The sequence below is a fragment of the Diadema setosum genome, chromosome 12, assembly GCF_964275005.1.
Source record: "Diadema setosum chromosome 12, eeDiaSeto1, whole genome shotgun sequence".
Lineage (NCBI taxonomy): Eukaryota > Metazoa > Echinodermata > Echinoidea > Diadematoida > Diadematidae > Diadema > Diadema setosum.
The window spans coordinates 26,903,922-26,919,006 of NC_092696.1; positions in this window are offsets into that span (position 1 = coordinate 26,903,922).

The following is a 15,085-nucleotide window of genomic DNA, read 5'->3' on the forward strand; positions in this document are numbered from 1 at the left end:
TCTGTCATTAACGGAAAACTGAAAGGAATCAAACCTTTTTTCAAGTTTGGTTATTCGCGTTTCCGGTTCGTCCTCTGAATGGTTGGAAGGGACTGTATGTGGAATAGGCAGGTTTACCTTTCTCACATCTCTTTCCAGGAAACTATCTGCGACAACCAACTGCTTTATTTCCTTCCGCGGTTTTCCGTAGATGGCTTGCCTGGCATGTTGAAACATGCGTGTCACACGTAGGGCATCCTCAAGGTTTGGTGGTTGATGATTTAGTGTGTGTTGCCCTGCTTCGCGATCAGTAGATCCCTGGCAGAAACGCAACACCAGCTGTTTCTGCACAAAGTCATCAGGCAAATTGGGGAAAGCCTGAGAAGCTAGAGTTTGAAGCCGCTCCGCCCATTCAATGCAAGACTCATCTGGGCCTTGTCTCGCACAGTTGAACTGGCCTTGAGCAACTTCAGGTAGCTCCTGAGGGGCAAACCGTTTCTCCAACTTGAGAATGATATTGAAATAATCTATGGCTGGCTCCCGTTGGATCAGTGAGGCATAGTATTCGCTTGCCTTCCCATCCAACGACCAGCACAATTGATTCTGCCGTTGTTGGGGACTCCATTTACTCTCATTGGCAAATGAGGTGAACTTGGCAAAAAATGCATGCCAGCTCCCTGTACCATTGAAAGTAATCGTTCTCGGTAAATGTGTCCTGGGAGCGGGCTGAGGAGGTATCACTGGAGTATCGGAAGGAGAGAAACGAGAGCTAGGCTTGGGCCTACTTGACCTAGTACCCGGCTCGGATAGGTTAGAACTAGCGGCCGGTGATGTCTGACCTGGCCGAGGCACGTTAAACCTAGGGGCCGGCCTAGGAGCCGGCTTAGGAGCTACAGGCTGTGGCGGGGTCAGCCGTCGCACGGGTGGTGGGGAGGCCCGCAGAGGCTGCTCACCTCTCCTCCTTTCCCCATAACTCGGCTGAAATACATCCTCGCGTAAACGATAGGAAGGAGATCGATAATACTCATGATCGCTGTCCCGATAGCCAATGAAGCGATCAGGATGTCGATCACAAGTGTCAGTATGTCGATCATAACATTCATATTGATCATGCGCACATTGAATTCGATTGTGGTCATCCTGATACCGATCATGATCATGCTGCCATCGATCCTGCTGGAATCGCTCATGATCATATCGGTATTGATCAATGTAATAATCGACGCTATCGTAACGGTGTCGATCGCTACCCTGTCGAAAACGATCATGATCTCGGTAGCGATCGTTACCCCGATACCTTTCATAATCGCAATATCGATCACGGTTGTCAAAATGTAGGGGTGGACCCGTTGGCCTATATGGAGACGGGTTACGTCGAGGCTCGCGAAATGTCTCGTAACGAGGTTCATAATTTCCCTCGTACCGAGAACCATAAGTGACCTCGTGATGTTTGTCATAATATGGGCGCCTGTCCCCTAACTGACCATACGTCGGGTCCCCTTCATTAATTGTCTCTACTCGGGATTGTACAGCGGTATAGCTTGTACCACCCTGAGGTTCGTCATGATCGTGATCAGGACCCTGATCACGTTCACGGAGCTCCCCTCCCGGTGGCCGCTGTGCGCACTGAGGCTCGCCAGTGTGACTAACACTAGCAGGAGCAGTATCGCGCCTGTCATTCGGCTCCGGTTGGGCTTGCTCTAATTCCCCCTCCCCTTGCTGGGTCTCAGAAACACTCTGTGCGTTTTTAGCGGTTTGGTCGGTAAGGTTAGCAGTTACTGTTGCCCGCGGCATCGCTATGGGCCTAGTTACTTGCCACCTACCGACGTCAGGAGGTAGGGATTGTCTCCCTTTTTCGTAAGGCACAGTAGAGTTTTCTGATCCCCTTGGCGGAAGGGATGCAGCCCTCGGATACCCTGGTGCCGGGAAACGATCATACGGATACGGAGCAATCGGCGGAGAGCCAGATCTGCCCAGCGCACGAGGCCTAGGGGATGGGACTGGAGCTGGCGTAAAATCCAACATTTGAATTATATCCGCTAAATTTCGAATATGCGGAATCGAACAAATAGAATCGGGAGTTATATTTCCCGTTGCCTCGCGTAAGGCGAGGATCCGTGCTGCTGTTGCATCGCCAATGCCTGGTACTTGTAACAGGTCATTTTTGTTGCAACAATTAATACGGATTCGCTCCATCGTCAATAACGCACACAGAGATAACTTATATTATATACAAAATACTAATTCTATCAAATTAATAATTCCGGATCTCTTTCGTGCAAACGCAACCATATACTTCCGGGTCGCTAATGCTAAAGCTATCCGGGCTCATATAACGTAACGTATACACAAAATATTACCGATAGTGAAATATATAATTCTGGTACGATACGAATAACGTAGCGTACGGCTACCCAATATAAATACCGCAATCTCTTCTATAACATCAATAATCACGGATTGTTTACGTACAAACGCAACGACAACGTTACACTTCCCGGTTCGCTAATGCTAAAGCTATCCAGGCTTATATAGCGTAGCGCCTACTCAATAAAACCGATACTGAAATCATGTAAGTATGCTATGAAGCGAATAAATGTAGCGTAGGGCTACAAAATACAAATATATGAAACGAATAACCGTAGCGTAAGGCTACCAAATACAAATATATCACAATCTCTTTCCGCTATTCTATACGCTTCTCTGCTTACCGGTATATAACTCGGCGTAAATTAAGAACTACGTATCGCCGGTAACGCACACTCGGTATATGTATCGGTATCAGTACGGCATAAAATACGAATTCACGAAACAATACGGTATACAAATTCACTCATTCACCTTTTCTAACTTACCTGGAGGCGTTCACTTCGTAAAGACCGAAAGAAACTCCGGAAACAAACACTTCACGAAATACAAACAAAACTCTTTCGGAAAATAACACAGCAACAAAGTTTTTTAAGGAATTCGAGCGATTTTTCACTCGTCTCCCCCAATAACTTCTGCTTATTAATTTCCAAATCACAAAAATAAGCAATTTATTGCTTCTTCTCTGGCTTAAGCCAAGATTGAAGCAAATTATCGCTCTTTTCTCTTCTTTAAGCAGAGACTGAAATAATCATTTTCGCCTTTTCCCTTGCTAAATATACAAAGGGTTAAAGCAATCCTTCGCTCTTTTCCCTTGCGTATATTTGCAAAAATCTAAAGACTCCCGGCAATATAAGAAAACATGTATTTACGAATTCAGTCCAAGGAGTATAAACATCCAAATTGTATCATTGCGTCAATACTTGCACAACATACAAGACATACACTGATGCACACAAATCGACATGAATATAAACTTTCACATCAATATTCACTGTTCAACATCAGTATTCACTATTAACATCAAACTTCACTGCAATGTATATGTAGCGTAAATATAATCACAAAATACATCATCACAAAATACATAATCACAAAAACAGCAATCTTACACCACATTTTATATAATCAATAAATGCAGCAAATATATAAATGTGCGGCCAATAAATGCATCAAGCAGCGCGGCGTAGCCGAGACAAATTTATTCAAACACGCCGGCTGAAAATTCTCCGCAAGCGAGGGAAGAAAATGCAAACACGGACAAAAGAAAAGAACGTCCAATGTGCACCAGCCGGAGTAGCTTCCCGGAGACCACTCAATGATGCACCAATTTCCGCGGCAAAAGACGAAAAGAGCTATAGAATTTGAAGCGCGCCAATTGCTGCGTACTCCGCTAAAGTTGCAGTGGTTCATTAATAATAAGCAACACCTGCGATGAACACTTCACGAGAAGCGAGAAAAAAATATCTAAAACGCTTTGCACAAACTTGTCCGCAAAATAAACGGCAATTGCTCAACACTCGCTTGTACAGAAAATGTTCAAACGAAGGCTGCTATATACCAGCGAGAGAAAAATACATAAGGTGCATAAACGCAGGTCCGTTCAACGAATGAATTCGGACCGCGGTCAAAAACATGAACTATATACCGACTGCCTCACACATAATCTAAGGAAACTATATACGGGCAGTCTAATATGGCACAGTAATTCCCGATATACGGAATACATCGAGTTGCAATACCAAAATACAACTAACGAGCACGATAACGAACAACTTCCAAAAAGACAATTTACAGAAGTACTGGCGTCATCGAATATGTACGAGAAGACCTTGGCCGGAGTTCTCGACTCATACAAAAACTTAATATAACGGATACGTTAACATGCACGTTTCATAATGCAATAACCTACGCAAACATAATTCAACTTGACGAAACGTCCACTAAATTGTAGACCAAAATCAAACTCATGTTCTGTAAGGACACAAGTTTCAACAACGCTAACAATTTTATTACAAACGCAAAAAAAATATTACGAATACCGCAAATAATAGGCCAAACTAAAGCTAAGCTGTGTGTAACATCCGGGTTATATCCCAAGGACGTTACACATGCTAAAGTGATATAAAAACCTAGAAAATAGAAAATATGGACAAGCGACTAAAAATTAGCTCGCCCGTATACAACTATTACTACTTTCCAAAATTACAGTTTGGCCACTACAAAAGTTAATTGAAATTGTGAAATGGGCACCGCTTTGCTATGCCGTTTCACGAAAAAACGGCGCGAAATTTAATAATAGGATTCGCGCCACGGCATTGTTGGAATCTTTTGGAACGCCACACCCAACCAAATAGCGTCTGCTACGGTAAACTCCGCTCACCTCTAAAGGTGAAACAATACCAAATATACGTTAAAACAAAGCAAATAAACACATATTAACGAAAATTAAGTGACGTAAATCAATACTTACTTATACCTTTGCCGTTTCCGAGCAGAATAATTGTTCAAAAACGGAGACCCTGCTCGCAGCGCCATTTGTTGTGCTGCGCGCTGTGACCAAAACGCTGCTGTGATGCGCCGTATAAATTGCTTGGTCGCGACGCCTCGCACAACATGGTAAATTAGATAAATGTACTTAAATCCCTTCGCCGTAGTGAGGGAAGGTATACATGGCTTACCTTGCGTGGTAATCCACCGGAGAGACAGGTAGGCGCGGATGCCAGGTAGTAGTCCCTGGCTGGCATACGCTGGTATACACTGTCGCTGGTCGCTGTGTCGCTAGATCGCTGGTTCCTTGGTTTCTTTCCTTTACTTGTTCCTTGTCTCTCTCGTCTTCAGACCTTGGTCTCCCTTATATAGGGAGGCACAGGTTGAAGTAGCCCGCGCCGACAGCCGCCCTCAACGGGGGACAGGCCGCCCGCGCCGGGCCCGTGCGGGGACCGGCACGCGCCGCACGCCCCAGGTGTGTGTGTGGGCGCGCGCACGCGGCGTGCGTGCCACGCACCGGCGCACCGGTCATCGGCGCCCCGATTATCGCCCTGCATATAGCACAATTGCCGGTTTTAAGCCAGGCACTCTGCGCTGCACGGGCGAACATAACATAAACATGTATATCCCTATGTTGCCTTATGCAACAGTCTCATGGGGGGGGGGGGGAGAACAACTAGCAATCTATATTTCATGATGAGTTACACATTACTCCAGGTTAGAAGGCATAGAGTCTATAACCTTGTTTTTTATGATGTCTATGATGGTCCCCCTTATTTAAAAGCCACCGTAATGTGTAAACGTTAACATTAGACAGCGTAAGCTGTGAGCGCGAGCAGAAACAACCACAACTAAGTCAACGTTGAATTCAATGCTTCCCCATGTCTCATTTAATTCAAATTTATGTGAGTGACTGGAAATGAGATACTAAGGTCAGTAAGGAATCCCTGAAATTTTGGTGGAATTTGGTAGAGTGAAATTTGAGGTATATCTTCTTGCCTCTTAGATACGATATTGGCTTATCCATAGGCCTACTGCCAATACTGCATTACCATTTTACTACCGCCGGAATCTGTCTCTAAGAAGCCCATGACCGGCCGACGGCAACGAGAAGAGACAGATCTCAGACAAATTTCAATGGTCGCGCTCTGTCCACACGTAGTGCTCCTCTACAAGTTAGCGTGGATATGTCTTCCTGGACATTTTGCTGACTAAACCATACAGATACAGATCTCATCGGTCTACGACAGTTTACCAACCTGGGGTTGCTGAGGCTGAGCCCGTATCCGTAGTGCCGGTGCGGTGCCGGTGGTTGAGCCTGAGCCTATTAACAGCCTCAGGCTGTGGTCTTGCCCTTGGCCTGCTTGATGTTTGGGTTGGAGACCGGATCGTCATGGCAGGCGCTGCCGTAACTATACACAGCCCAGTCGCTGTACGTAGGATATTCGCACAGCGTACCTCCGTCTGGTCGGGCTATTCGTAAACGCTGCCGCTGATGTAACCCCCGCCCGGGGCGGCCGGGCGCTGTACCAGTAACGTGTTGGGGTCGCTGCTGCGGTTACCGCTGATGTTGCTCTGCTCGTGCTAACTTAGTCTCCAAGTATGTCCACGACCGGGCGACCTGATCCCGATCGATCTCGCGCTCGTCATCTCACTGGCAATGGCGGAGCTGAATCTCTTGCATAACGCCATCGAGATCGTTCCTACTCCCACTTTCAGAAGAGACAGACATCGAAATCGCTAAATATGCTTTGTATGTATAATAGCGCGCGTACCACGCGAGCGTCTAGCTCTCACCGCACGGTACCCACGGGCTAGCAAGCGCGCGCGGATGTGCATGCGCAAGCAATTTGCAAATTGATGGTGTATACCACAGTGTACACGCAACGACACGTGCAGCGTAAGCTTGCGCTGCGCTGTATTGTCATCGAATGACTTTTTATTTTCATGGAATGATTTTTTGTTCATCGAATGGTTTTTTGTTCATCGAATGATTTCTTGTCGTAAGTATAGAACGCCATGTCAAATATATCTTGGGTCTAATATATTTTTGGTGAAATATATATATATTTTTTGTCGAATATATTTTGGTCAAATATGATTTTGGGTCAAATATATTTTTTGTCAAATATATTTTGGGTCAAACATAGTTTGTGTCAAATATATTTTTGATCAAATATATTTTTGTGAAATATATTTTTGGTGAAACATATATATTTTTGTCAAATATATATTTTGTCGAATATATTTCGGTCAAACCTTCATATTTTCTTGTCAAATATATATTTTGTTTGAATATATATTTTATGAAATATATATTTTATCGAACATATTTTTGTGGAATGAAATTTAAATTGATGAAATGGTTTTTTAGTTGGTGTCGAACATAAATATTTGATTCCCCTCTGGCGCGCCATATCCTGGAATGCATAACATTGGACAGAAATTTCATTGCATCTCAGTCCCAACCCCCCCCCCCACCAATCAAAATCATCATGTCCTAAGCCTATGTACTTCTCATCATGACTAACACTTTTCACAGTTTATATGAAGCGTGTAATTCTAACAATGTTTTATAAAGGTGAAATATTTGTCTCACAAACATTATCACTAAACTTTATCAACCATTCTTAAACACTTTAGTCAGTTCTTGAAATTTCATTGGTTCCTGGCCGTGTTACATGAGATCCATATACACATGGCTGCAGCATGTGCACGTCTACGCAATGCGCACACGCGATGCTCGAACCAATTGGAGCCGCATAGTAATAACGGGACTGATCGATTCTAAAGCCCAAGTAATGTTTTGTGTAAAAAATGTAAAAATTGCCTAGTCTAAAAGTTAGTCTATTTTTATTAAATTAAAACCAATCTTGAATTGAAGTGTTTAAGAATGAGAATAAAGGTATTGTTTTTAGCTGCTGACTTGCATCTATATATCATATAACAAGCGATCGGATTCCATTATTTTTAGCATAGAACCGTTCGGCTACGCCTCACAGTTCTTGATATCGCCTGTGTTATATGAGACGACAGATGCACGTCAGCAACTAAAAACAATACCTTCATTCTCTAATTGAAAATAAGCAGCAACAGTTTTTCAGAAGTAACATTATTAGGCCTACTATTTGGATGTCATTACTCATTAGCAACACCTCTTTTGGCACCTACTATTTAGAGCAAACATGATGCAAACTTAACCCGTTTGAAATCTAAACTAATAAAATCAGAGACTCTCTCTTTGTCTGTTCACGAATAGGCTCCTAAACGATGGACTTTCATACTGAACTGACCCCGTACAATGATAGAACAGGTATCTAAGATGTGCAATGGGTAGGTTAGAGTAGGGGGTCAATCGTTTACTATGCAAATAACAAAAAAAAAAATGAATAATAAACAGCTTGGTTGCTATGCGGTCCTACACATGGATTACGCGTGCAACATCAGGGTCATGTTATACGCGCAATGACGGTGATGCTCGCGTCAGACGCGAATGCACGGTAACTGCGGCGACGCGTTCACTGTGCACAGTGGCCAGCACGGGTACCCGCTAGTTATAATAAAATTGTACATCATGACTTGTTATGTGGAGCAACACTACGGATAATATTTCTTGTTAGGAACGCAAACTAGAGCAACTGTTCTCCAAGCAGAAGTGTCTGAGCATTGAACCAGATAGCCACGAGTGTATATGTTTATGCAGCTGTCATTTGTATGACGCACCTCTTGACCCCCGGGAAAAGTGCGTCATGGTCGCGTCAAGTACCACCAATTTGATGACGCGTGGTACCGTGACCAGGAGCAAAATGTCCGTCACATACTGACCCATTATGTGCGTCATAGTCGGTCATTTAACCAGAGTGTGTCAAAAGGTTCGTTAATAGGACCGTCATGTAATTTTGCGAGGCTTCTTGCATGGTATCCCTCCGTAACAGAATAAAACAAACTCGCGATCGCGAGCCGGGCGAATTCACCGGCTCCTGAAAACGCGAAAATGACACAATTTTCATTCAGTTTTATTATAACATACTGATACTCACTTCATTCTCGTATGTCTTCTTTTTCTATCTGATGTCAGACTAAAGGTCTTTTCATCAGGTTTGAGCACAAATTTGCTCAAAAAACCACACTACCAAACACGATTTGTGATTAAAATCATCACATACAGCCCGCGGCATCGCGAAGCTCGCTATCCTTCAATCGCATTCACTGCTGTAGTGTAGCATCGACCGACCGTCGACCGTGAAATCTGCTGCAAAACCATGTGCGTGATGTGGACCGTGTTGTACTATGTATACAGTACAGGCGTACATACACGTGTACAGAAGACGAGGCATGGCAGAGCAGAGGCCAGGCCGCGATTATTTTTTCCGTAACCCTAACCTGCCGATCGACACACAAACGATTATGGAACTACTGAGAGTCTTATTCATATTTATGAACAAAATATTTACGTCGATGTAGGGCAATTTGTTAATCAGTTGCAATACTGACAGTCTATTATTAACTTAAAATAGTAAATTCTATTCAAACACTAGCCATATAAACCATGTACCTAACTTAGGGTTTAATAAGGTTTGTGTTTAAATATAGGCAGGGGCTTCAATCAAGCTGTTTTCGAATCGGGGAAGGGGAGGCGGGAGGTTACGGAAAAAATTACTGTGGCCATGCCAGGCCGTAGTTTCGCGAAACTATAGTTCGAGGACATGCCATAGCAACGTGTAGGCCTATATATCAAAACACGCGTTTCTATGGGATGTCCATGAACTAGGGAACGGTTTTGAGAAATTCGAAGTCATTCGAAGTTGAAGTGGTCTTTTCCTAGGCCTATGCATTTTTAGGTGATCCGAATATCCTCTCGAATCACCTTCTATATCTGTACGGATTCTTTCTTTCTTTCTTTCTTTCTTTCTTTCTTTCTTCTTCTTCTTCTTCTTCTTCTTCTTTCTTTCTTTCTTTATTTCTCCCCAAAAGTTGTGCAGAGGTTAGCTCAGAAAGTGCTATGCCTATCAAGTTCATACTTATACCATGTATGTATCGTGTCCCAAAGACGACAGATCTGGTTATTTTTTGTTGTTGTTCATATCTCAAAAATTCGATTTCTTCTTTTTTTTTCAACTGGTATTTGGGAGTCTTGTAATATATTTAAAATGTTGATAGAAATTTCTGAATATATTCAGAAAGTACGCCTAGGCGCCTACTGTTTGGATAAACGGTAAACATAGTCTACGTTCGATACGAAGAAATCATTACGTCTTTCACTTGAGGAAAAACATACAAAACAAATAAACAAAAAACACGTACGAACGAATGTTGATAGCCAAAACCAGGGAGGTGGAAGAAAGACCTCCCTGGCCAAAACTTTGATAAGTAATAAGCAGTTATGATGAGCGTGAACTGAAATTAATTGTCACGATTTTGCTGTCTAACCAGGTGATGACTGCATCTCATTGAACCTACTCGTAGTGAATTTCTCTGGGCATACGAGACCTTTTTATTTCTGTGATTGCATTTTTAATTGACTGATTAATCGATCTTTTTTTTTTAGTGTTCAGGGAACATAAGATATTCGATCAAGTACACTATATTCGACTGTTTGATGTTTCCTACTATGCGCCAAAAGAAAGGCTATAGAATCACGATATCTTTGCAATGATTCCTTTAATTCAACTAATGAGCTGGTTCTTCGATCGATATTTCCAGGATATTTACACGCTGTTTATTCCAGCGCGCACATTCTTTCGTCTGGCACGCACCTGGGTGTGGCACCTGCTTTTGTGGAAATTTCCACAAGGGGAGAGAGGTGGGGTGTCAAGTTTCTTCGAGCCGAAGAGACTGCATGTAATGGTACGTTCCCACTGCCGATCAGATCAACTCGATCAATCCCGATCAAGCTTTTTTGGCCTGGTCGGGCTCGCTCGGCATTGGTATTCGGGGTCGATCTACCTTGATCGGCATCGCTCCTGCTTCCTTCACGATAATTTTGGACATGTCCAAAATATTCGAGTAGGAAGCCCGAACACCAACAGCTCGGGTAGTGATCGAGAAGAGATCGAGCTGATCGGGAATCGGTCGTATAGAAATCTAGTGTGGTCGGGACCGATTTTTTCCCGAGCTCAGTTCCCGATCATCTCGAGTTATACTCGAATGCTACACGATTGATTTCAGATCATCTCGATCCAGGATTCATCAGTTTCATGAATAACTCGACCGCTACACGACCGATACAGGACTGCTGTCGATTGATACTCGACTAAACTCGATCATGCTTCGACCGGCACTCGATCAAATACCGAACACTTTTTGACAGTGCTTGCAGCAGGTGCAGACGTACTTTCTTAACACTCATTTATTGTTCATGAAAAATATATGCAGTCCTTGGTCACGTTAAAAAGTTAAATGTCGTCAGTATCTTCAGCCACTCCTGGCCCACTGAAGAAAAGAAAAGGGCCACGAAGAGAGAAAAGACAACAAATCCTAAACAGCAGACATGGCAGAATTAGACTTTCCAGACAAAAATTTCAGAAGAAAGAAAGGAAACACGACTGAAACTGAGAAAAATTCGGTATTCTGGCAATATGACTGTAACGTGAAAAGAAATTTTCTAGATTATTTACTTTAGTTATAAACTGAGAACTGTTTCTTGAATTCTTTAGCTAGCTTGTCTGTTTCAAAGTTGAAGTTGATTACGTTGATATAAAATCTATTTCTTACGCTGACGTGTTAAAACAGTAGTTGTAACTTAGATTCATAAATGCTCAGTGACTTACTTTACTTTTATTTACGTAGATGTTACACTTTTGCTTCGCTTAATAATGTTATTTTTTTATTGAGAGTTGTATGTACATTGCTTGAAGTCCACCTTGATATCGATTGGCTGGGATGAGTTGACAAAAAAATAAACAACCAAGACTTTTATCATTTTTGCTAATGTAAAATGTTATATTGTTTTAATTTTCATAATAATGTACTCTGTTCCACATATCAGCACACTTCATGAATTTAGAAATTAATGTGATACATGCATTTTCTTTTACACACTCTTGGGCTTATACTTTATCAATGAATACATACATATTTTTCATTCACTTTTTCATTCTTAAATAATGAGAACAACAATGACAAAGATAACACGACTCAATAGGGTTGTAGAACAGTCATTTTTTAAACTCTATATAATGGTGCATTTATGGGCATATAGGCCTATGTTTCATTTTAGACAAAATTAATTTCAGCCCACCTATATGTAATGCACATACGAAGCGTGGCGGTGCAACATTTTTTGTTTTGGGGTTTTTTTATGAGACATCAAACTTTGATTTGTTATTCTTCACATCCAATGCAAATAGTGAATGTATAATATAAACGAACCTATTAAAATATGGTGTCCCGGCAGACAGAGTGCTACAAAACTGTCTCTTATTTAAAAAGATATGAGCGACTGAATGAAATCCTTACATTATTCAATGGGAAAAAACACCTCAAATTCTATTTGACACAATGATAATCAATCTTCGTGCAGGCGCTTTGATCTCCATGAAAATTTGTGATTTACAAAATCTGTAACTTTGGGCACTGATATCCTACTTGACTGAGCGATAGTGAAGCCGTAAAAACTGATAACGAATGCATGCGTCCAAAATAACTACTGAAAACGGATAAAATGAATGAATACAAGTGAATGCATTTTTTTTTTTTGGTACCTTTTTGAGTGGCTCACAAACAGAGTGATCAGTCTTTATCATCGTTTTTTTCAGGAAAAATGACTATAGAATCGAAACGCCTGCGCGAGAATTGATGATTGTGGTTTCAAAATAGGAAGTGTTCTTCTATCAACTATAGGTTTTCCCGGCCAATTTCGCACTTTTGTCAGCCCAGTTCCTAATTGCTGCATTCAGTTTAGCAAAATATAGCATAGATGACATGTTCGGTAGTTCAATTTTATGATCTCTTCATTCAAATTCATTTTGGAGCATTCAAATTACCTTTAGCCTCATTCTAATTAACACTTTTTCAAGTGAAATTCGTAAAACAAGCACCATTTCGTTATTCGTTCATTCAGTTTAGAATGATAGTCACGTGATCACGGGCATGCTGCTCTCGTTCATTCAAATTCATGTTTGGCAATCAATTTAACATCTTTTGCAGTCAATTTAGCACGCATGTTTATGGTTTGGTTCTTTCTTTCTTTCTTTTTTTTAAACATAGTTATTGTTTTCCAAGCGTCATTACATTTCATATTTTCGTACTCATTTTAGACATTTTGGCAACATTTTTTTTTCTTTAATGTGCTTAGTGACTCTTCAAGTCCGAAGATAATGCAACATGTGCATGGCCACAACTTATCTCGCCGTTGAGAGCTTTATTCCTTGTGTCGGCCAGTTCTAGGAAGTCAAGGTTATGATCATCAAATATTCCTATAATTCTTTTTCTGTCCCCTTGAGAAATACGTCTGTATCTAACTTGTGCCGTCATGACTGGAAGAAGATGAAGTTAAACTATATATATAATAGTGTTGGTACATGTAGGCCTAAAATGGCATGTATGAAAGAAAAGGGGCGTTGCAGAACAGCAGACTCGAGTAATGGTCAAAAATACGATACTTTTACTGCTTAACAGTGCGTGGATGAAACAATAAGTCACATACAAATACGCGTTTAAATGTTATCAACTTTTCAAAAAAGAAAAACATGACATTAATTTCAATGAGCATGTTAGGAATTTGACTGCCCATACGCGAAATTAAATGACTGAAGTACCCCTTTCGCCAGTGCTGGCGATTTTGAATGACTGAAGAGCACGTGCCAATTTGAATGCCCGTTTTACGAATTCGAAAGGCACATTATGCAAATTTCATGGATCGGAATGCTAATTGAACGAGCAACTTACAATTTTGAATGACAGAATGTGCAGTGACGAGGATTTCGCTAAATTGAATGAACCTTTTATCAAATGGACTGACAAAAGTGCGAAATTGGCCGGGAAAACCTATACCAAAGATAATCATTTCTTTCGTTCATTCATGCTTTTGCAATTAATAGTCAGTTTTATAGCACTCTTTTGGGCCATGCCGTATTCAAGTATAAATACTGAATTGTCTTATATAACCAAACGAATAACTGTAACCAATTCTTCTTTCACTCGATCACTGTACGAACCTGCCGACCCGTTCGATGCAAGATCTTACACAGATCGTGTCATGTCGAGCTGGTCTAAGAAGTCTAGTAGAAATCGAGTATTGACCGTGTAGCGATCGTGTATTGATTGTGTGTAGATCGGGATGTTCGAGTAGAGATCTATGTGGTTGTCGAGGAGAGATTCTGGAGATGTCGAGAATGGTCGGGTGTGGATCGTACAAGATCGAATAGCGGTCGGGAAGGGATCGTGTTGAATGACGATCGAACATTTGGTCGGGATTGCTCTGGTAGAAATAGGTGATCGTGATTGATCTCGCTTGATCGAGTTGATCTGATCGGCAGTGGGAACGGGGTATAACACAATCTCTTCGCTCTGATTTATTGTCATTCGTGCTTTCCCCTTATTCTTTGCTGATGTTGGTAAAATCAGACAACTTGTCTAAAATTTGTCACAAATTTTCTTTAGGTATGGAAGAAGAGAAAGGGGAAAGGAAAAGAGAAAAAAAAAGAGGAAAGAAGAAGAAGGCCAAGGGGAAGGAAGAACCTGGGGTGTTAAAGGACAAGTTCACCTTCATAAACATAAGGATTGAGAGAATGCAGCAATATTAGTAGAACACATCAGTGAAAGTTTGAGGAAAATTGGACAATCGATGCAAAAGTTATGAATTTTTTACATTTTTGTGTTGGAATCGCTGGATGAGGAGACTACTACAGCTTGTGAGTAATTATGCGTACAACAGTATAAAGAAAATATAAAGAAAATTCAACATATTTTCACTTTTTTCGCATAATAAAAGAGCACTTGACTTGCCTCTTTCTAAAGGCAGAGGGAATAATATTACCCATAACATATGTCGGTAACGAGTCAAGGGAATGTGTACTTTTTTCAAAAGATGAAATTTTGTGAAATTCTCTTTATATTTTCCTTATATTGTTGTACGCATGTGACATCTAAGTTATTCATACACTGCTGTAGTCTTCTCATCCAGCGGTTACTGCACAAAAACTTCAAAAATTCATAACTTTTGAACGGATTGTCCGATTTTCCTCAAACTTTCAATGATGTGTTATGCTAATATTGCTACATTCTCTCAATCCTTATGTTTATGAAG